The 24,381-nt window shown below is 43.6% G+C and overlaps 1 pseudogene; it reads left to right on the top strand.

The window, feature by feature from the left end:
* Nucleotides 1–5,678: 5,678 nt before the first annotated feature.
* LOC139354829 (uncharacterized) lies at nt 5,679–23,088 on the top strand (annotated as a pseudogene).
* The last annotated feature ends 1,293 nt before the right edge of the window (nt 23,089–24,381 follow it).

Here is a 24,381-nt window from a genome sequence, read left to right as displayed (position 1 = left end):
GGAAGAACACTTTCGCCTTCGGTATGGATGGGATTAATTCCCTGTCCACCACCTCTAGCTTGACCCCCTCCTAAAACGCCATCAGTGGGCAGACCGTTTGCGTCAGCCACTTCCTTGTAGGATCATCGTTGCACTTCAGGATTTTGACACTGTTCAACCAACCTGCACCATCGAGTGTTGGCATGGGGGTTGTGGGTGCCTCTTCAACCCGTGCAAAGAGGGACTCAACGAGTAGCGCATGGACGATCTTCCAGCGCGCATCCGTCATCTTCGCATTCTCGTCACTCCTGTCAATGAGCGCCACGATCAGGTGTCAATTGACTACATCACTGACCTTGGCCTTCTTGTTGGGCTTCCTTGCTACTTTTGGTGGCGAAGGGCCTGCCTCCTTGGGCTCGCGTTTCCGCTTGCTTACCGGAATGTCCTTAGCGGCACTCTCGTGTGCCTCGTTGCCTTTTGTTGGCAAGCATCTCCTCCACCTTGTTTGCAAATCCGCCCGTCGACGCCATCGCGGGCTTGCTCGCGGGCTTGCTCAATCCTTTGCTCTGCCCAGGCTAGTTTTTCCTTCTCCTCCTGGGAGAGGGCCGCTTTGTCCTGGAGCCGGCTCTTCATCATCCCCTCGCTTGTACGCTTCGGCCCTTCCCTACGCGAGGAGTTGGAACCTGGTTCAGGCAAGCGGGTATGGCTTGTTTCTCATTCGTGTAGAACGCTCTCTACTTCAACAACGGCACACGTGCGGCTTAACGTTGCATGAGACGTGGCAGTAGCATTACCACTGAGATGACCTGCTCCCGTGATCCAAAGGGTTCGACCGCTGGCAATGCGCAGAGAGGATTGCTCCTCCCCGTGCCCGCCGATGGTAGCAGTCGTACTTCCCATCGACGTTTGGGCTGACATCCCAGCCCTGATATTTCCCTTCACGCCGTCCATACTGGTTTGTTTTTCAGGGGAACCACCCACTTGCGTTTTATGCCTACCGCCTGGCACCTCCAACCATGGCCACTAATTCAAGGGGTTGAACCAGTCGCCTTAGCTAGACACTGCACTACATTGTATTACCCTGCTCTGGGTAATGCAGTGACCATTGCCCAGCCGGCACCCTCGTGGAGGGTTCAGCTGGAGGATTTTCACCAGCCCAATCAATAGGTACTGACGCATGAAAACTGTGGGCGCAACAGTTTTGGGTGGTTTGTGGACGTTAGAGTGGGCGTGGAATGTTCGCATAACAAACTGGCGCTGCAAACAAAGCTAAGGAATCTTAATCTGAAATGCCAATTCACTATCTTGGATAAATTCCAAGATATCAGGGTTCAAATTTTAGATTTTATGAAGTTTGTGGCAACATTTTTATACCCGTTACTCGTAGAGTAAAAGGGTATACTAGATTCGTCGGAAAGTATGTAACAGGCAGAAGGAAGCGTTTCCGACCCCACAAAGTATATGTATTCTTGATCAGGATCACTAGCCGAGTCGATCTAGCCATGTCCGTCTGTCCGTCTGTCCGTCTGTCTGTCCGTCCGGATGAACGCTGAGATCTCGGAAACTATGGGAGCTAGGCTATTGAGATTTGGCGTGCAGATTCCTGAGCTTCTTACGCAGCGCAAGTTTGTCTCAGCACAGTGCCACGCCCACTCTAACGCCCACAAACCGCCCAAAACTGTGGCTCCTACAGTTTTGATGCTAGAATAAAAATTTGCCACGCCCACTTTAACGCCCACAAACCGCGAAAACCTGTGACGCCCACAATTTTCATGCTAGATAAAAAATTTTAACTGAAATGTATTGGTGTCGTCGATACCTATCGATTGATTGAAATTTGCCACGCCCACTCTAACGCCCATAACGCTTAAGTCTGTATACCTCCGGTAGGTGGCGCATTTTAATCTCGCTTTGCTGCTTGCATATCTCCATATAGCTGAGTAACGGGTATCTGATAGTCGAGGTACTCGACTATAGCGTTCTTCCTTGTTTTATATCGATCGATAGGTATTGACGATAAATGTACATTTCAGTTAATATGATGGACGTTGATGCACTACGAGCAGTACAAACAAGTGGCCCAACGACACCAAGCACGTGCTTGTTACGCGCGGGGCCCTTTTATCAATTTGGGCAAAAAATACGAGTTCGCGGGGAAGATACAAAAAACAAATAAAGACTGGACACAAATGAAAATAAAAGAAGCATCTAAGAATGAAGCAAATGAGTTAAAATGTTAGTTTTTAATACCGGGTAAGAAGTTGAAGTGCAAATTAAATGATATAGGTTGTTATAATTATTACATAGAACGCGAAAGGGCTCGTGCAGACAAAAATTAGATGTACATCGTGGCAAATTTAGGGGATAATAATTTCGTGTTAGTCTAACAGGAACATTGAAAGTTAGGCGGTTTACAAGTTCTACAGAATCAATATCACCTCTTATAAGATTTTGCATAAAAATAGTACCAAGCATTGTTCTACGATTTGCAAGGGTAGGTAAATTAAGCAATAGTAATCTACTCTGATAGGAAGGTAGCCTTATGTTTTGATCCCAGTTCAAACTACGAAGGGCAAAAAGAAGACATTTTTTTTGTACCGACTCAATACGGTCAATATGCACTTGGTATTGTGGACTCCAAACCGAAGAACAATATTCCAAAATAGGACGGACAAGGGAGGTAAATAATAATTTGGTTGTATAAGGGTCATCAAATTCTTTTGACCAACGCTTTATAAACCCAAGAACACTCATGGCCTTGCTGACAGTGGACATTATGTGGCAGTCAAATTTAAGTTTTGGGTCCAGAAGAACGCCTAAGTCATTAACTGAATATATACGGTCGAGTGGCGTATTTTGAAGAGAGTAACTAACAAAAGTAGGAGTACGCCTATGAAAAGTCATAACGTTGCATTTAAGGCAGTTCAAATTTAAAAGGTTATACTCACACCATCCCTGAAAACAATCAATATCTGACTGTAAGTTGAAACCCGACGTTATATCATTATGTGATAAACAAAGCTTAACATCATCAGCATACATTAGTACACGAGAGTGTGTTATGATAGAGGGAAGATCGTTAATAAACAAAGTAAACAGCAAAGGGCCCAAATGACTACCCTGAGGCACTCCAGATGTCACATAGATCAGTTTTGGGGCAGCGTTCTTGAATATAACCCTCTGAGTCCTACCATTCAAATAACTTGAAATCCAAGTTAATAGATTACATGGAAACCCAAGCTGATTTAATTTGAATAAGAGAAGAGAGTGGTTGACAGAGTCAAAGGCCTTACTAAAATCAGTGTATATAACGTCAGTCTGCATTTTATTCTTAAATCCATTTATTACAATAGATGACAATTCCAGAAGGTTGGTGGTGGTCGATCTTCGCTTAACAAAACCATGCTGACACGGTGATATTAGCGAGGAACATAAATGTTGCAAATGAGAAGTAATAATACGTTCAAATGCTTTAGGAATTGCCGACAATTTAGAAATACCTCTGTAATTCTGGGCATCCGCCTTCGCACCCTTTTTGTGAAGTGGAATGATAAAAGAGTCCTTCCAGATAGTAGGAAAAACTGACGATGAAATAGACAAATTAAAAAGTTTAAGAATCGGTTTACATATGGTTGACGCACAAAACTTAAGCACACACCCGGGGAGTCCATCAGGACCGGGAGAATAAGTTGGCGTTGTTTTTTCTAAGTCTCTTACGAGAGAAATTTTCGTAATTTCAGGGGTAAAGATACAATTTTCCTTATTTAAGGGATTAGGGTAGTTAGAATTTGACCAAGCAGCCGAACTATAAGTAGTTTGGAAAAACTCGGCAAATAAATCAGCAATTTCAGAATCCGTCGATGCCTCCATTGAGTTAAAACGTACCGATGAAGGCAATGCTGACGACTTACGCTTGGCATTGACAATGTTATAAAACTGCTTCGGATCATTTGAAAATTCAAATTTACATCGACTTAAATACATAGAATAGCAATGACTATTAAGAACATTAAAATCCGATCGAGCCACCACATATTTCGAAAAATCAGATGGCTTACCCGATGTTCAGGCCCACTGTCCGGCGAATCTGGACTGGCCCCGCTATCCAGCTGCACCAGCTGCACCGCTCTACCGCTCTCCCGCTCTCCCGCTCTCTCGCGCTCCCGCTCTCCTGCGCTGTTCCTAGCTCCCGCCATGAAGTCTCCGCTGCGCTTTGGAGCGCAGAGCGGAGCTTAGACTAAGTCAGTTCGATTTCTGAAGTTCAGTACAATAAACCGCGGTCGTACCCCCGCCTACTTTTACCCAGTTAACTTCTTGTGCACATTTATTTCCGACTAAGGGGCAAATACGCGTTCGAGTGGTTTCTCCCCTACAGCTTCATCAGCACCAGCAGCAAACCGCACCAGCAGCAAGCCAGCGAAGCCCTTCGAACCAGCCCGCCGACGCCGAACGTTTTCCCGCCGTCGCCTCCCACGCCATTCCACCAGCGCCAGCACGGTACCCCGCTGCCCCCCGGCGTACATTTTGATCCATTCGAGCCGATAAGATAAGTAAAGCTTTTCGTTATATTAATTGCCGGTCTGCAGTCAGCCACTCGAAAATAATTCGATTGACTTTCTGTACGATTTGTCTAAAATCCTAGTCCGATTAAATCCGACAACGGCAATTAAAAATTACTTCGCCATTTTTTTCTTCGATTTTCCTTTTGCTACGTGCGGCCATATTGCCAATTTTTTCCGACTCCTTTTTTAATTGCATTTGGCCGCTCATCCATACTTACATACACATATACAAAATCGAGAAAAAATTCCAAGCTTAGAGAAAATATTGTGCAAATATAAGCCAAGCATACAGTGAGAATTATTAAATTTCTAGTGTTCTGCCAATTCAGGCCCCCAAAACTTTTCAAGATTTTTCTCACTGTATATCCGCAGCCGCTAAAATACTTGCACATATTTTTTCGTTTTTCCAAATACAGTCCACACACAATAAATCGAAAACTTCCACAACAACACATACCCCGCCGGCAATAATTATTTAACAAATTTAAAACCGGCGAAAATTACATACTTACAAATATATTACATCCATACAAATATCTACATCCATACAAATATCTACATATATACACATATCTACATCCATACAAATATCTACATCCATACAAATATCTACATCCATACAAAAATCTACATATATACACATATCTACATACAGTCACATATAATTTTTAACTCCACCATCCCGTTCCGACTAATTAAAGTTTTCCGTCGGCCATCCGGTAAAAAATAATAAAATACAAAAATTACACCAACCGACGAGAAAATTTTTTGGTCATTGTGTTTTATTACCATCAAACTTTTTTAGTATTTTTTTGGTATTTGGTATTTACTCCGTAAAATTTATTTTATTTAAACGGGAAAAATACCAGCACTCCACTGCATGCATAGCATCCTCCGTCCACCTTTTTTTTTGGTATATTTTTAGTATTTTTTCCTCGAAATATTAAATCAAATTAAAGCAATACTCCAATATTAAATAATCAACCGATCGCATCCTCCGACCAACAAATTTTGGTATTTTTTCTTCATTTAGAAGTTTAAATAAAGGCGAAAATATTACAATTACTCAACCGGGGACTATATATATACACATAGTTGGTATTTTCCCCCCTCAATTTATCCAAACGCAAAAATACCAGCAAAAAATATACCAAACTTGATCCCAACCATAATACATATACCAAAAGGGTTAAATATTATAGAATTACTTCTCAACGGGTGATATTCGAACTCATCACTCACTGTTCCTAATCCGTATTATTGGGTTTAATTCCGCAAAGTAACCAGGTCGGTGCTTGCTTCCAATTTCTATTTCTCCGATCCACTACTTTTTTGTCGACACCTCGTTCCACTGTTCCAGAAGTGGGCCTGGTTTCCTATTTATCCGACATAAACAAAGGCGAACAGATTCAGACCCAAATAAAGGTAATTTCTCTTTAAATGTCCGCTGGAAGTGATAACAACAAGTTGTCTATTCCACCTGCCGTAGTCCCAGGCATATCCGTAGATCCGCCCACACCCGAACTAACTGCCAAGACCTCGTCTCCCCGAAAAAGGGTCACCCGTGCAAACGTCAAAATGGCACTAACACCTTCCCAGATCGCTCTAAGCAAATTTACTGAGGTCTCAGATCGGCTGAGTGAGTTTGAATCCAGAGCAAACACTCCTTCGCCGATCCCTCCTACTCTGTCTATGCTGAACATCCGCCGCGAAGAAATACGCGCGTTATGGGACCGCATCAAGGCAGAATACGATGAATGCACCGGGTGCATAGCAGAAGCCGGAGACAGTGCAGCTGATAGTTTGCCAGTTCTCAAGGCTAAATACGGCTACTGCTATTCCGTTTACGAGAGATGTGGGGCTCAGATCGCGGATATGATAGCCCAGGCTCCCCAAGTTCAAGCTGTTCCTACCCAGACTTACATTCCCTCTGGATGTCGGCTGCCTCCGTGCGATACCGAGGTTTTCACCGGAGACTATCTACGGTGGCCGACCTTTAGGGATCTGTTTACGGCCATTTACATAAACAATCCAAGGCTGACGCCAGTCGAAAAATTGTTCCACCTAAATGCCAAAACAAGCGGCGATGCACACACGATAGTGTCAAACTCCCCCCTTACTAACGACGGCTTTCGCTCAGCTTGGGCTAACCTAACTGAGCGTTTCGAAAACAAGCGGTTGTTAGTAAATAGCCAATTGAAAATACTTTTCAATGTGCAGTCCGTTAATCAGGAATCTGGGTCAGCTATCCGTGAACTTCAACGTACCATCCAGGGTTGCCTTACGGCTTTAGAAATGTCCGGAATTGAAACAGAAAATTGGGATTGCCTACTAGTGTACATGTGCTCCTCCAAACTTCCTAAGCTCACGCTATCCTTGTGGGAACAGTCCCTGCACAATAAGGCAGAGATTCCGACGTGGCAGGAACTGAACGCCTTCCTTACGGAGCGTCACCAGACCTTAGAAGCCATAGACGACGTACGGCCGTCGGGATCGAGTCAATCTCTGCCAAAAACATCCGCCCCCACTGCAGCGCCTCGAAGAATAAATTCATACGAGACAAGGGTAGCACCCAAGCCAAAAGGATGTGACCTTTGTAAGAAGAAAAACCATCCTGTCCGCACATGTGCTCGGTTCCTCCAGATGACGGTCGACGAGCGTTCGGCATACATAAAGAGGAAGCAGCTGTGTCTAAACTGCTTCGCACGAGGGCACCAGCTGCGTGATTGTCAGAGCACTCATAGTTGCTTTACGTGCCGCGGCCGCCATCACACCTTACTACACAGAGGCAACTCCTCCCAATCGCCTTCGAATCCCGCCCCAAGACCCAGATCAAGACCAAGTACACCAGTTGCCACCGCTTCCCGGTCCACGGACTCGACAGTACAAAATTACTTCGCGACGGGGTATAGATCCGTCTTGCTGGGCACCGCCATAATTGACATATGTCACTTGGGGTCGAATTTTAAAGCTCGTGCCTTGATAGATTCAGGATCAGAGGCAACCTTCATTTCTGAGCGGCTGTTCAATCTAATTAAGTTGCCTCACCAGGTAATCCGAGCCCAAGTATCAGGCTTAAACCAGACAGTATCCGCTGAATCCAAAAAGCTCTGTCAGTTTACCATCCGTTCTCCGACCAGGCCTATGTTCTTCCTCAATTAGCTGGAAACCTTCCATCTTGTCCGATTCCGCAACAGTTTCTACGGGATCTTCCCGAACTGTCACTAGCGGATCCAAAGTTCTACGAGAGTGCACAGATAGATATTCTGGTCGGGGCCGACATACTGCCATCCATTCTCCTAAGCGGCACCCGGCCGAATATTTGTGGCTCTCTTCTCGGGCAAGAAACCATTTTCGGGTGGATCCTAACAGGACCCGTTCCTGCTCCAAGGGAAAATCAGATTTCCGTTTTTTCCACACGAATCTCCCACACAGTTGACACGTCCCTGGATAGGCTTCTCACCAAATTTTGGGAGGTGGAGGATCTACCAGTAAAAGTGACAAAATCTTCCGATTTGGCTTGTGAGGAAAATTTTCTCCGAACGACTACGAGAGACGATAACGGCAGGTATGTCGTAAGTCTTCCGTTTCGTGATCCTCAAAACGTAAAATCCGCCCTCGGTCACTCCAGATCCTCCGCGTTGTCGCAGTTCCTAAGAACCGAGCAACGCCTGAAGAGGGACTGTCAGCTGAAAGCCAAATACGACTCCGTGATTCAAGAGTATCTCGACCTCAATCACATGAAAGAGGTCCGTCCTACCCATAATTCTGCCAGTTATTACCTTCCGCATCATGCCGTGCTCAAGCCGGAAAGTACAACCACTAAGTTACGTGTGGTTTTCAATGCCTCCAGCCCTTCAGAGAATGGGGTCAGCTTAAATGATATCCTTCATGCTGGCCCAGTCTTACAGTCCGATCTAACTATCCAGATCCTGAAGTGGCGATATTTCCGATACGTCTACAGTGCCGATATCGAGAAAATGTATCGGCAGATATGGGTAGATCCGAAGCATTCCCCGTTCCAACGCATTTTATTCCGCAACAGCGAGGGGCACATTCGAGATTTCGAATTACAGACGGTAACTTTTGGAGTCAATTGCGCGCCATTCCTGGCCATTCGAGTCCTGCAAAAGTTGGCAACTGACGTGCAGCTCAGCCATCCAAGAGCGAGCAATGTCATTCGAAATAATATGTATGTAGACGATGTCCTTGCGGGAGCTGACTCCGCCGAGGACGCTAAGTCCATTGTTCGCGAGCTACAAAGTGCTCTAGATTCCGCGGGGTTTCCACTGAGAAAATGGACCTCCAACAACAAAGAAATATTAGCTCATATCCAAAGCGATCATCTTCTGACAGCCGACTTCCTCGAGATCGACACTGAGAGCACAGCCAAAACTCTCGGCGTACGATGGAAGGCGACGTCCGATGAGTTCTTTTTCGTCCCACCAGATTTAGCAACGGAAATCTCCCACACGAAACGACAAGTCCTTTCCCAAATTGCCAAGCTATTTGATCCAGCAGGCTGGCTCGCTCCATTTGTTGTGTGTGCCAAAATCTTTATGCAAGAGATTTGGCTTCAGGATCTAGGCTGGGACGATAAACTTCCAATTGAGCTGTGCCAAAGGTGGAACAGCTTTCTTTAGAGCTATTCGGTCCTAGACCAGGTCAGAATACCCAGATGGGTTTCCTTCCGTCCAGAGTTCCGCGTAGAGCATCACGGATTCTGTGACGCCTCGCAAAAGGCATATGGTGCTGCGATCTATGTGCGCGTAGAAGGGGGCCATAAGACGATGGTGCACTTGCTCACGGCCAAGACGCGTGTGGCGCCAGTCAAAACGGTGTCCCTTCCCAGGCTGGAGTTATGTGGGGCTCTCCTTTTGTCCGAGATGGCCGAAGCCATTCTTCCAAATATGCCGAGGCTGACCTCAAAATTCCACTGTTGGACCGATTCCACGATTGTGCTAGCATGGTTAGCAAAACCAGCGTGCCATTGGACTACGTTCGTTGCCAACAGGGTGACGAAGATCACCGAGTCCACTGAGGCGGCCAATTGGTCGCACGTTCAATCCGAACATAATCCAGCTGATTTGGCTAGTCGAGGAGTTCCCCTTCAAGAGCTGGTGGATAACCCGCTTTGGTGGCATGGACCCACTTGGCTGCAACGTCCACGCGATCAGTGGCCCAGCCAGGGAACCGACCTGCCGGTGACTGAGATCGAAAAGCGTGCCGTTAAAGTCCATGTGGCGTCTATGCCGTCAGAAGATTTCCTAGATCGCTTTTCCAATTTAGATAGAGCTTTGCGGGTCCTCGCGTATGTCCATCGATTTGTCCAACGATGTCGAAGACAATCACCGCCTTCCGGGGTCCGTGTAGAGGCCCAGGACGTTGCCGCCGCGGAAGAACTCATGACGATTTGCACTCAGCGCAGGTATTTTTCTGAAGAATACCGCTGCTTGAGTCAGAAGCGTCCTGTGCCCGCGGCGAGTTCGATTCTCTCCCTGAACCCCTTTCTAGATAAGAAAGGGGTAATCAGGGCATGCGGCTGCGTAACGGCCTCCGACAGTTTGCGGTATGATGAACGACATCCGATAATCCTGCCGTACGAATGTGCACTCTCGCGGCTTCTGGTCAAATTCACGCATCTCATTACGTTACATGGTGGCAACCAGTTAGTGGTGCGTCTCACTCGGTCCAGATACTGGGTTCCGAGAATAAAGAACTTGGTGAAGGCAGTGGTTAACTCCTGCAAGGTCTGCGTTATCCACAAAAAGAGATTGCAAGTCCAGATGATGGGAAGTTTTCCGAAAGAGCGAGTGTCCTTTTCCCGCCCGTTCACGTACACAGGGATGGACTACGCCGGCCCGTTTGACATAAAAAATTATACCGGAAGAGCTTGTCTCATTACGAAAGGGTATGTGTTGGTTTTCGTTTGTTTTTCTACAAAGGCAATCCATCTAGAGCCTACATCCGACTTAACGACTGAAAAGTTTCTGGCCGCTTTCGCTCGTTTCGTCTCTAGAAGAGTGTGTCCTCGCCAAGTCCAATCCGACAATGGAAAGACCTTCGTCGGCGCCTCCACCGTGCTTTCCCGAGACTTCCTGCAAGCCGTTAAGGAGTCTGTGACCGATGCCTATAGTCATCAGCAGCTCACCTGGCAATTCATTCCTCCGGGGGCACCCCACATGGGAGGCCTATGGGAAGCTTGTGTCAAGAGCTTCAAGACCTTGTTTTACAAGTCCACCGCTACGCGGAAGTACACCTTTGAAGAGCTGTCCACCCTCCTAGCGAGAATCGAAGCTTGTCTGAATTCCAGACCGAGGATCCAACTGATCTCTTAGCGTTGACACCAGGGCACTTTCTTGTTGGTGGACCTCTTCTATCCATAGTGGAACCTGAAGTAAAGGGCGAATCCAAGTCCATTCTGAACCGGTGGCAGCACTTAAAGTCTCTCCATCAACAATTCCGCACTCGATGGAAGGATGAGTACCTTAAGGAGCTCCACAAGCGCAACAAGTGGCAAGTCCCCACAGAAAATCTGCGTGTTGGCGATCTGGTCGTCATTAAGGATGACAATTTGCCCTCAAATGAGTGGCGACTCGGAAGAATAGACTCCGTTTTTCCGGGAGCCGATGGTAATGTCCGCGTAGTCGACATTCGTACGACACGCGGCATTGTCAAACGTCCAGTGACCAAGGTGGTTCTTCTTCCAAGAGAGCCGCCCAAAACTACCTCGTAACGAGCCGCGTTTCTTACACACCCTAGTCCGTAGCCATTATCCACGTCAGTGTTAATCAGCCCTGTTTGTTTTTTTTCCTTATCCACACTCTAAACAGGAAAATGGCTCCCCGTCCACGTAGCGCTCAGGCTCTGGATAGCAGACGTACTCGAGGTACTCAGTCCTACCGATGCCGAGTCTGCCGCGGAATCCATCCTCTTCGGAAGTGTCAGAGGTTCCTAAAGCTGAGCGCAGAGATGCGGCTGCGGGCAGTGCTTATTAACAAGTACTGCGCGAACTGTCTCGCACACGAGCACTCCACTGGGAGCTGTCGTAGCGGTGACCGGTGCAGAACGTGCAACCGGGATCATCACACGCTGCTGCACATGCATGACCTTGGTTCCCGGAAAAAGTCCGGCTCCAAGCAAAAGTCCCGCTCCAAGCAAAAGTCCCGCTCCAAGCAACAGCCCGCTTCTCCGCAGCGTTCGCGCCGGCAAGATCCGCCAACTCGCCAAACGCCTGCTCCTCCACCGCGCTCAGCATCCTCGACACCAGCTCCGTCGCTCGCCGCACTTCTCCAGCGGCATAGCGTTAATGTCCTCCCGACTGCTGTGGTGATCGTCGAGACCGGAGAGAAGAAGTTCGACACCGCCGCACTCATCGATCCGTGCACCCCGACAAGCTCCATTGATGCATCCCTGGCCGCCGCGTTCCGTTTGCCGACAACGAACGTGGGCGACGAGAGTATATGCACGGCGACGATTCGTTCGAAGGTCGACGAGGCCATCAAGCTGGAGGTGGTCCTCAAGATCGAGCCTAACGTGCGCATCCGCACTCCCATCCGTGCGCTCAGTGAGAGCGTCGTCCAAAAATTTAAGGAGCTACCGCTCGCGGATGAGGTTTTCCACCGGCCAGCCACGATCTCATTGATTCTGGGCGCCGACGTCTACCCGAAGGTGATAAAGCCGGGCTTTCACATGGTCGACGAGGGACTGCCGGTAGCCCAGAAGACGGTGTTCGGGTGGATCGTCTCCGGCGCCTGTACGCAGGCTTGAGGCGTAGGCGGCTGGCCGAAGTTCCGTCTCCGTTATTATTTTTGCAACGCTAGCGATTGCAAGGGGGGCGGAATGTTCAGGCCCACTGTCCGGCGAATCTGGACTGGCCCCGCTATCCAGCTGCACCAGCTGCACCGCTCTACCGCTCTCCCGCTCTCCCGCTCTCTCGCGCTCCCGCTCTCCTGCGCTGTTCCTAGCTCCCGCCATGAAGTCTCCGCTGCGCTTTGGAGCGCAGAGCGGAGCTTAGACTAAGTCAGTTCGATTTCTGAAGTTCAGTACAATAAACCGCGGTCGTACCCCCGCCTACTTTTACCCAGTTAACTTCTTGTGCACATTTATTTCCGACTAAGGGGCAAATACGCGTTCGAGTGGTTTCTCCCCTACAGCTTCATCAGCACCAGCAGCAAACCGCACCAGCAGCAAGCCAGCGAAGCCCTTCGAACCAGCCCGCCGACGCCGAACGTTTTCCCGCCGTCGCCTCCCACGCCATTCCACCAGCGCCAGCACGGTACCCCGCTGCCCCCCGGCGTACACCCGATTTCTAATACTTTTTATAAGTATTTGTCTTAAGGTTTTTAAGTCTTTGAAGCGCATTGGTAAACCAAGGTGGCCTGTTTGTCTTTGAAGGAAACCTATCAGGAACGCATTCATTGAAAAAGGTATTTAACACTATATAGAAGTGTTCAGTGGCACTTTCAATATCCATACAATTGTACAATTCTGTCCAATTATATTGAGAAATCATGTCGTTAAGTTTTTTAAAGTTACATTTTCGGAAACATCTCACTTTAGTTTGAGAAACTAAAGGAGAGAGGGTATCAACGCATGGGAGGCAGATTGTCAATTCCATTGTTGGATGATATCGGTCTTCAGGTACAACAAGAGCGTCAATTCTAGATACCGTGACTTCAGACGGGTCTGAAACAAACACAAGATCTAGTTGTCTATTTAATGAATTCCGTATAAAGCTTACTTGCTGTAACGATAATTCTAGAAGACCATCAACAAAATCATGGGCGGATAGAGGTATAGCGACTAGTGAGTCAGTAGGAGGAGACCAAGAAATACCAGGGAGATTAAAGTCACCCAAAACAATCAAAAGGTCATTGTTAGAAAGAAGGGATTTTATCGCAGACAGGTGGTGCTCATAAATTATTAAATCAGAGCCAGGTGGAATATAGGAGCATGTAACAAATATTGAGAATGATTGCAAGGAAACTTTCACACTAACAAATTCAATTTCATTAGGAGTATCAGAGTGAATTCTCTCGGAAGTTAGGCTAGTGCTAACGGCAATCAGCACACCGCCTCCCCTACGTGAGGAGCGATCGGTCCTATAGGCATTAAAATTGTTTAACAGAACTTCATTGTCAGATATCTCTGGTTTCAGCCAAGTTTCCGTAAAAGCCAAAATATCAGCAGTAAATGCAGAGGAGTCAGCATAAAGCTTGGGTAGCTTCATATTTAGTCCCCTAACATTTTGATAGGCCAAAAATAAACTTTTTAGTTTTTTGGCGCCGTGGAAGGTCTGTTATTTGTTCTCGGTTTATTGGGAACAAATTCTTTTATTACTAAAAAACTCACTTATAATACACATATAACCCAATTTTAAAATTTTACCAACCTCCCATCACATAGCTGCCATAGAAAATGGTAGAAGCAATGCCTTTTGTTCCTTTAATAATTTTGATTAGGGGACAGGAATTGAAAATTTTGTTATACCCGTTACTCGTAGAGTAAAAGGGTATACTAGGTTCGTCGGAAAGTATGTAACAGGCAGAAGGAAGCGTTTCCGACCCCATAAAGTTTTTATATTCTTGATAGGGATCACTAGCCGAGTCGATCTAGCCATATCCGTCTGTCCTTTGTCTGTCTGTCCGTCCTGATAAACCCTGAGATCTCGTAAACTATAAAAGCTAGCCTATTGGGACTTGGCATGCAGATTCCTGAGATTCTTACGCAGCGCAAGTTTATTTCAGCAGCGTGCCACGCCCACTTTAACGCCCACAAACCGCCCAAAACTGTGGCTCCTACAGTTTCAATGCTAGAGTAAACATTTTAACTGAAATGAATTGTTCTCATCAATACCTATCAATACCTACCTACTTTAACGCCCACAAACCGCCCACAAACTTCAAAAAATCGTAAATATGAACGCAGATATTTCGGAAAATGTCAGAGACAGACAATTGCGATTACAGATCTGGATTCCGTAACTTTAAGCGCAGCGCAAATTTGTTAAGCAAATATGCCACGCCCACTCTAACGTCCACAAACCTCCGAAGCCTGTATCGCCCAAAATTTGCATGCTAGATAAAAAATTTTAACTGAAATGTATTAGTCTCTTCAATACCTATCGATTGACACACCTTAAAAAAATCATAAAAAATGTAAGCAAAATGATTTTTGAAAATTTTATTTTGCAGTAACTATTATTTTTGTTTGAAGAATCTTTTTGCATAAATAAATTTTTGTTTTCTAGTCGAGGGAAAAAGTTTAAAAAGTAGATGTTTATACAAATTCGACCTTTTCAATAAGTACTGAATGGGTTAATAAATGTATTGTGTCATTCAAACGGCATTTAAATTACCTTTCCATTGATGCCAACTTTTACAAGAAGTAAGTTCAAATTATGAGTATATTTAATTTTTGTTTCGTCAAAATTCTTATCCCGACCAGTGTATGTAGTCTTGAGGATCAATAGCCGAGTCAATCTAGCCATGTCCGTCTGTCTGTCTGCCCGTCCGTCCGTATGAACTCTGCGATCTCGGAAACTATAAAAGCTGTTTGTTTCAGCAGTTTGTTTCAGCAGGGTGCCACGCCCACAAACGACTATAACACTAAAACCCATCCAGCGGGTAATGTGAGTTTGACAATAGGTATTGTCAAACTACACGCCAAATATTATTGATAACCGACAACTCCTGTAAAAGTTATATACAAATAATATTCAACATTTTGCTACTCAATCGAGATGGCACACCACATGCAGCAAATTCGCTGTTTTCACTAATACGCCGCCCAGCCGCTAGGGGCGCTATGGGCTAGTTGACGCTGTAGGCTAAGAGCCGCTAGAGTAGAAGAAGATAGGTGGCGCTATAGGATAGGTGTGTTAGTGAAACAACAAAGTTTCTTTAAGCATAAGCGTCTCGTGCTCCCTTAAGCTGAGTAAGGGGTATCTAATAGTAGAGGCAATCGACTAAACCGTTTTCTCTTGTTTTTACATAAGTTTAGCATAGTCAAACTACCGTTTTATTGGTACATTCCTGTTACCTGTATGCGGCCACGCAGACGCTGTCTGTCATAGTACATTTGAGCTTACGACATATATATACAGAATTTTACATTTTTCTAATTGAAATCTTACACCCGAAAGGGCTCACTAATTTTGTATATTATTACCTCTTAAACTCCTAAATGCGCTAGTTGTGGTATTTTAAAAGACATTAAATATAAGATCTTTCCAGAATTTATACTAAGACTATATAGTATTTGAACTACATTTGTTGGATGACTTCTTGAGGTGCCTTCGATTTCTCTGCTAACCCTAGTTTAAGGGCCATTTTATCTGCATACTGAAAAATTGAGCCAGGAAAAATAAAAAAATGGACGATGCCGACATGTCGGCGTTTGGCCACGAGGAGGATGCTAACATCTCTGGTAGAGAGTTGTCGTGAGATGCTAATTTCTTTGATTTCTTTCTTTGGATTTTTGATAAGCTAAAGCATTGTGTAATAATGAATGAGTGTGGACGTCTGGGACACACGCCGAACCGCCGTAGAGTAATTGTGAAAAATTCCTAGCTTGTTGCAAGGAACCCGGAGTGCATGAACCATGAGCCAATGCAAGGTATGACCAAAGGAAAATAACATTCTAAAGCTTTTTATCTTTTTAAAATTTGCGCGTTAACAAATTTTTGAACAGTACTTTCCAAAAAATTCGTATGATATAAAAGATTTGGATAAAAACTTTTCTTCTTTGTATAAGAAAGGTTTAAACACAATTAACAATAGCAAAGCTGCAAAGGAGGTGGTTACACCTGCAAGGTAAAACTGAATTGTAAAGAGACCAGAAGTGCTAACTTAAAAAGCGCATTTAAGTCCAGAATCCTATATACACGACAATGCTGGAAACATATATTTAAAAAAAAACAGACGATGTACTATCAGTTTGTAATGATCTATTCGCTCTTTGAAATAAAGAATTCTGAAATTATAGAGGAAGTTTCTTCTTTACAAAATAAATTGTATCTCATTCAAAAGACGAAAAATTACTTTAAATACTTCTCGAGACACAACAACAATAAATGACAATACCATTTCAACAATATAACGTCCAATAATTTATTGCTAATGAAAATCACCTTGAATTTTTATTAAATTATGAAAGTTATTATATTTATTTTCTCTCAGACGTTTAAGCTTTAAATTTTAACATTATTGGATGGATATGGGGGAGTTGCCCTCGTACTCAAAAATGAAATACTAATACTGATATTGAAAAACCAATTTTATCCTGGTTTCAGTACACCTACAGCCTCAATGACTTTAAAGATGTATGACGAAGACTAGAGGTTAGGAACTAGAGCTCCTTCTGATCTAGTTGCAGGTTGCGCAGTCAATCTACGCCCGCCGAACTATGTCCGCGTAACAAACATGCCACCAGAGTCGAAGCGCGTGGGTAGACTATCGTTGTGACAATCGGAATTACATTTAAGGTTAACGTGATGAAGGTCCAAAAAGCTTGTTTATTTAGCCGGTTTAGTCCAAGATTTTTAAGAATCCTTCGACAGTAGGGTTGTGGCCGATGCTGTCAGTCTCTAAATATTTGCCGCAGGTGGCTCCTACAGCTTCGGCAGCAACTATTGTTACGGTTTTGATCGTGATTGTGAAATACCTATTGCTATTACCACACTGAACTGGATTTGAGTGCAAACGTCGAGGTCGTTTTGCAGGAGATCGTCTTCGTCAAGAGACAGAGTTCTTTTCTCATTTTCAACAAATTTGATGAATATCTCGGAACAAGAAAAATTTACGTCTGGTTCCGCCGAATAGTTGTGAAAAGAGAACGCTGGAAGCACGAGAAGTTGGCCGCTATGGTTGGAAGTTTGACATTTACAGGGTTGCCATATAGGACATTCGGTGCGATTACTAAGGATGTGAGCCAACTTAGTTAACTTAGAGTTACCGGACAGGTTGAACAGCGCTCGATTTAGATTTAACGATTAATAACTTCTAATAATCGGTTTAATCTTTGATTACAAAGCGAATATACAAGCTGAAAGAAAATCAAAGGGTGATTCCCTACCAAAGATCCTTAGCCTGAAAATTTCCAATCTCTTTACCATTTAAATCCTCAACGAGATATATATTTCGACCCAATTTCGTTTATATTCGAGCTTTGATTCTCAGTGGAGCTAATTTTGCATTGAAGTTATCCGCTGCCTTGCTTAGAACTAAATTTCGATTGATAACTTTTTGTCCTACTTCAAAGGAGCGTGAACGAGATCGCAGATCAAGGGTACGTTGGTTTTTCTCATACGCATTGGTCAGATACTTTCCTTTATTCGATCGAATACTGTGAAATTGATCACTTTGATTGCATCTTTCTACGTCACCACTCAATTAAAATCTAACACCAAAATTATGGTGTTGGGTGGCAATTAATTTTATGACCTCGTCATCAAAAGTTAAAAAAAAATTAAATTTATAAATGGAACTCGCGCGGCCAACAACTCCAAATTTTTAGTGGAAAAATTAGAGCATCCACCAAAGACTTAAATGGGAAACAATTCATGAAATAATCCATTTAAAAGTATTAAGTTGATTAAAAGGTGGACCGAAGATCTAGCTCCCAAGTAAAACATCAAGAGCACAACAAAAACAAATAAAAATTTAAAACGCACAATATAATACAAAAAAAAAAAATTAGAAACAAACAAAACCAAAAAAACAACTCGAAGAAATCACAAAAAAGGAAGGAAAGGCTGAAGGGCATTCCCTAACCAACAACGCTGGAAAAAAAAACACCAACAAAGGAGAAGGAAGACCCCATCGAAGAGTATCGTGAGGATTTATATAAAATTGTATTTAAAATAAAGTATTTAAATATTAGATTAAGTATTAACACGTATAAAAAAATTGATAAGAAACAGTAAGATATTTTCACAATTGAATTAAAAGAAAACAATGTGAAAAATTTTATATATAATTGTGGTGAATAAAATTTGACAACGGCAACTGGAGGCTGCTTTGCTTGGCCGCAAACAGCAACTTAAGAGTTAGATTCATCAATAGATTAGTAAATGTTCAACTAAGCGAAGTGAGCAAGAAAATAGATGGCTTAGAAGAAATGTTAGCTACAGATGCAAACGCAATGGAGGACTATAAAATTCAAGAAATATACTTAACTGTAAAAACTAAAAGAACTCTTGAAGAACGCAGTGAAGGAGACGTTTCCGACCCCATAAAGCATATATATTCTTGATCAGGATCACTAGGCGAGTCGATCTAGCCAAGTCCGTCTGTCCATTTGAACGCTGTGATCTCGGAAACTACAAGAGCTGCAATACTGAGATTAGGCACGCAGATTCCTGAGATTCCCGCGCAGCGCAAGTTTGTTTCAGCAGGGTGCCACGCCCACTGCAACGCCCACAAACCGCCCAATACTGTGGCTCCTACTGTTTTGATGCTAGAATAAAAATTTTAACTGAAATGTAATGTTCTCATCAACACCTTTCGATTGACGCAATCCGCCTAAGACTGCGGCGCCCACAGTTTTCATGCTAGAAAGAAATGTGAACTGAAATGTATTAGTCTTGTCAATACCTATCACTTGACCTCACAAAATTTTTGCCACGCCCACGTGAACGCCCACAAACTATCAAAGATAGAGAGTTTCAGATTTAGATACCGCGAACATGCCACGCACACTCTAACGCCCACAAACCGCGTAAGCCTGTGGCGCCTACAAACAAACTTGCGCTGCGCAAGAAGTTCAGAAATCTGCATGCCAAATCCCAATTGCCTAGCTTCTACAGTTTCCGATATCTCAGCGTTCATACGGACAGACGGACATGGCTAGATCGTCTTGGCTAGTGATCCTGATCAAGAATATATTTACTTTATGGGGTAGGAAACGGTTCCTTTTGCCAGTTACATACTTTCCGACGAAACTAGTATACGCTTTTACTCTAACGTAAAGTAACGGGCATAAAAATATTTTGATGAGAAAAGTTGGAAAAACACAGATTCGATATTTGTAGAAAATAGCAAGAATAGTTTGGGAGCAATAAATCCTGAACACGCCGACGTAGAAATATCCGTCAATAAAAAATTAAAAAGTTTGGGATCACAAAAAAACCTGAGCACGCCTACGATGAAATTTCCGTCAACAAAAAAGTTCATTCCTTAGGATCTAAAAATCTTTAACTCCCCGACGTGGATTTATTCGTCAATAAAAAGTAAAATATTTTGGAACCAAAGAGTCCAAGCGAATAAAATGAATAATATTAAAATATCTAGTACTAATCGAATAGAAGTTCTGGAAAAGAAAAGAATTGATAATTTCGAAGAGGAACACACACCGACTCAACCGATATTCGAAGTGAAATAAATATCGACAATGACAGGGCAATTTATAGTAAACAATATCCCTATGCCTAATCAGTTTCAGATTTCCTTAATAATGAACTAAATAGAATGCTAAGGGAAAATATTATAAGACCAAGTAGAAGTCCATATAATTCATCAGTGTTAGTGGTACCCACAAAAGGTCAAAATGAAGTTGGCAGTCCTAAGCATAGACACTATAAAACTCTATACCGGACAGATACCTGATGCAGGACCCGTCTGTAATATTAGCTAATTTGGGAAAGGCTTCTTAACAATCGATTTAGAATCAGGACTCCACCAAATTCTTATGATATGAAACAGCTTTTTCTATTAATAATGAAAAATTAAATTTTTACGAATGCCTTTTGGCTTAACAAATGCACTGAGAATGGGAACAAGTGGGGAAAACGTGCCATGCTTATATGGACGATATTAATTTTTTCAAACGCAATTGAACAACGTTATGTTGATTTATTTAAAATAATTAATATTTTTACAAGGAGCAAATATGAAAATTTCACACGAAAAGTCTAAATTCTTTAAATAATATCCACAGTTACAAAATATCCGCTTCCACGAAATATTATGGGGTGTTACCGAAGATTTGGCCGTAACAATGCAAAAGTTGATAAATTATTAACAATCAAATCTAGGTTTAAACAAGGAAGAACGATATAGTCGAGTACCTCGACTATCAGATACCCGTTACTCAGCTAAAAGGACCAACGGGGAAATGGAGATATGCAAGCAGCAAAGCGAGCGCCACCTACCGGCGGTAGACAGATTTAAGCGTTATGGGCGTTAGAGTGGGCGTGGCAAATTTTTTTTTGATGGGCGTCACAGGTTTGAGCGATTTGTGGGCGTTAAAGTGGGCGGGGGAAACTTGTTTTGGGTCAATCGATAGGTATTGATGAGAACAATGCATTTCAGTTAAAATTTTTATTCTAGCACCAAAACTGTAGGAGCCACAGTTTTGGGCGGTTTGTGGGCGTCAGAGTGGGCGTGGCACTCTACTAAAACAAACTTGCGCTGCGTAAGAAGCTTAGGAATCTGCTTGCCAAATTTCAATAGCCTAGCTCTTATAGTTTCCGAGATCTCAGCGTTCATCCAGACGGACAGACGGTCAGACGGACAGACGGACAGACGGACATGGCTAGATCGACTCGGCTAGTGATCCTGATCAAGAATATATATATATGGGGTCGGAAACGCTTCCTTCTGCCTGTTACATACTTTCCGACGAATCTAGTATACCCTTTTACTTTACGAGTAACGGGTATAAAAAGAACGTCTACAAAAGTTTGACCACTCAATTGTACAAGTTTTTAACGAGCTAAAAAAAATCTACTATGTTGAATTAGTTCAGCCGGATTATAGTAAAAAATTCGCATCAGACGTAGCTAACGGGCAGTATTAAAACAAGATAGCAATCTATTTCCCTTTTTTCAAAAACATTATATAAAACGGAACAACTGAATGACACAAATAAAAAAGAATTGTTAACCATAGTATGGACTTAAAATATTGTACGATATTATTTATATGGAGTAAATGGCACAGAAATACAAACGGACCATCAATCCTTGTCCTTGCGCCGCCTGCGCAACTTAACCCCGCCGCTCTCCAGCATCATCAACGACTGTAACACACTGTATCCTTCACAATTTCGGATAAAAATCCAAACGTAGAAATGAAAATATGGTATTCCTTCATAGTAAGTTTTACCCCAAAAATAATATACCAACCAGGAACAAGCCCGATGCCTTATCACGAATAAAAATATATAATATTACAAGCAGCGATTTATTTATATCAGAACAGTTAAACTCAGATCAAGACACACAGCATTTCGCTGAAAGTAGTTTTGAAAATGTAATACAAGAGACCCGTAAACCGATAAATCAGTTTAAACAGAAGTTGTTATTAACAAGGGGGAGGTACGCTATTCATGAGTCACTGGAAGTTTTTGACAAGACAAGACACAATCGAATATGATACAGTTGAGAAGTTAGTAACTACATTAAAAGAGTAGCCTCACCTAACATATCGCTTGGAATTCATTGTAGTTTATTTATTTATTTATTTATTTATTTATTCGCCAACAGTTGATACTTTTACTGGCTACTTAACTATTACTAAACTAAATACTAAGGGAGGAAAGGGAATTGTGAAGGGTTTTCTTAATTAAGTCTCTGGGGGAGCATGGGTCCAGCTGCATGTGAGATGAAAGTTTGTTCAAGTAATATAAGTCTCTACACAGAGGCTCATCAAATGCATAATTTGCTCTATAGGCCGGGAAAAAAAATTATATGTTCTTTAAGACCAACCAGGCACGGAAAAGCTTATGCTGGTCAGCAATACAGGACAGTCTATTTTGGAGGACAGGAGGTAACAAATGAAAACTAGTGTAGTTTGAATATATTGAATGTCTACTGTACCAAGAGTACTTAAATTGAACACACTGCAGTGTATACATAAACACGGTCCCGGTCAACAACTTAAGTGGCCGAAACATTACCCGATCGGTGCGCTCACAGAAAGTGCAAGTGTCAGCACTGTGTTGCACGCGCAGACCGCTTAACCGCACTCCAATACATGCATATTCCCTAGCGCTCCAACTTATGGGAGCATAAATATATATAAGTTAACAACAGAGGGCTGGCAGCCCACCTAATAAATAGAAGAGGGCTGACCGGCCGGCTTCCCCTTCCCCCCGCCGCGATGACGACTCAGCGCGGAAACATGCGCCGGCCGGGCGCTGACCTAGCTGCCACCCGCACCCCGTGCCGAGTCAGCACAACGACATCCGCTGGCCTGGCTCGGGAACGCTGACCGCTCACCGTGCAAGTAAAGCACGGTGAGAACTGCAAGGTCTGCAAAACTTCAGCCGGCCGCTGACGCTGACGCCGACGTCGCCGCTGGGACCGCACTCACCGGGCTCTGGCAGGTGTCGGAGCAGAAGACTGGGGCAGAGCCAATTGGACCGGCGAACCAAGACGACTTACCAGCTTAGATTTATTAAATAAAGAATAATTATAACGAACTCTAAAGGCCGACGCTATTCATTGGGAGGAGCACTAACACATACAAGGGCAACTCTACCGATTGGGAAGAACGAGCTACGCTTGGGACTGCACGAGTACACCGGAATGTCTAGGTATTAAGTCGGTCCTTCCAGGGGACATACGAGGCACCTCGGGAAGGACTTAACTGGCGCCAGAACAGGGACCTCTCCATTAAGTGATGAGGATCCCTCGGACAAAAAGTGGGAGGTAAAAACTGTGTGTCGTGTGAAAAAAATTTTTTTTGAAAAAAAAAATTTTTTAAAAATTAAGTAAATGTGGAAATGTATATGACAAGAAAATGCGTTCCCAGTCGATTCCGAGACAAATGAACAAGAAAAAATAATTAATTAAAGTGACCGACCCGCTGCGGTGATCTAATTCACGAGCGCAAAAGGTTATAGTGAAACAAAAGAAGCGGCCAAACCGCCGCGGTGGTTTGTGTGTTGCAAATATAAAGAAATAGAAATTTTGATAACCGCTGCGGTAACTTGTTTACGAGCGGCCACCCTCTATAATAAAAAATATATAAAGTGGAATGTGGTGTGGGTAATTCACTAGATACGCTCAGTGTTACCAGCATAGGAAGAGCCGCCTAGTGGATTGTGTGGCAACCGTACCTTAGTAGATGGTAAAACCAAAAAGGAACAATACGGCCCACCGTGCCTAACACCGAATAAAGAAGGGAATCGGAACGAGAAAAAATATACAACAAATATGTAAAAAAAGAATATACAACAAATAGGAAAAAAAAATATACAACAAATATGTAAAAAGTATATACCACAAAAATAAGAAATTTGTACAATATATACAACCACGAAAACAAGTATAAAAAGCTCGAACACACGAATCACGGGTAAGTGAGGCTTTTTCAGCGAATTTATTAAATAAAAATATATCCAATCGAAATCTTAACCGTCACCCCGTTGTCACTTATAAGCCCGATCGATTTTTTTAATATGGAGGAAATGAAAGCAGCTCTTACCAAATTTGAGGCAACCTTGGCCTTGTTGCTTGGCCAGATGGTCGATGTTAAAGAGGATGTGAAAAAGGTTAGTGACAAGGTAGCGAGCCTAGAGGAGGCTCGAGAAAAGGTTAACGAAATTGCTCCTCAATCAAAGCCCTTGACCCCCGCTCGTACGGAGTACGAGTTAAAAGAGATAGCTAGATTGCCAGATTGTGTAAAATAATTGCAGGTGTTTGAGGGTGAAGCTGGTGGCTACGACCCTTGGATGGGAAGAGCGGAGGCCATTCTGAAGGATTACGAGATAATCAAGGAAAGACCTCTCTATCGTTCTATAGTCGTTAGCATTAGGCAAAAGATTAGGGGTAGTGCCGAGACGACCCTTTTGTCGTACAACGTGGCAGAAGACGACTGGCCCAAGACGAAAC

Source organism: Drosophila suzukii, unplaced genomic scaffold (assembly GCF_043229965.1).
Source record: "Drosophila suzukii unplaced genomic scaffold, CBGP_Dsuzu_IsoJpt1.0 scf_28, whole genome shotgun sequence".
Classification (NCBI taxonomy): domain Eukaryota; kingdom Metazoa; phylum Arthropoda; class Insecta; order Diptera; family Drosophilidae; genus Drosophila; species Drosophila suzukii.
This window is presented reverse-complemented; position numbering and strand designations above follow the sequence as displayed.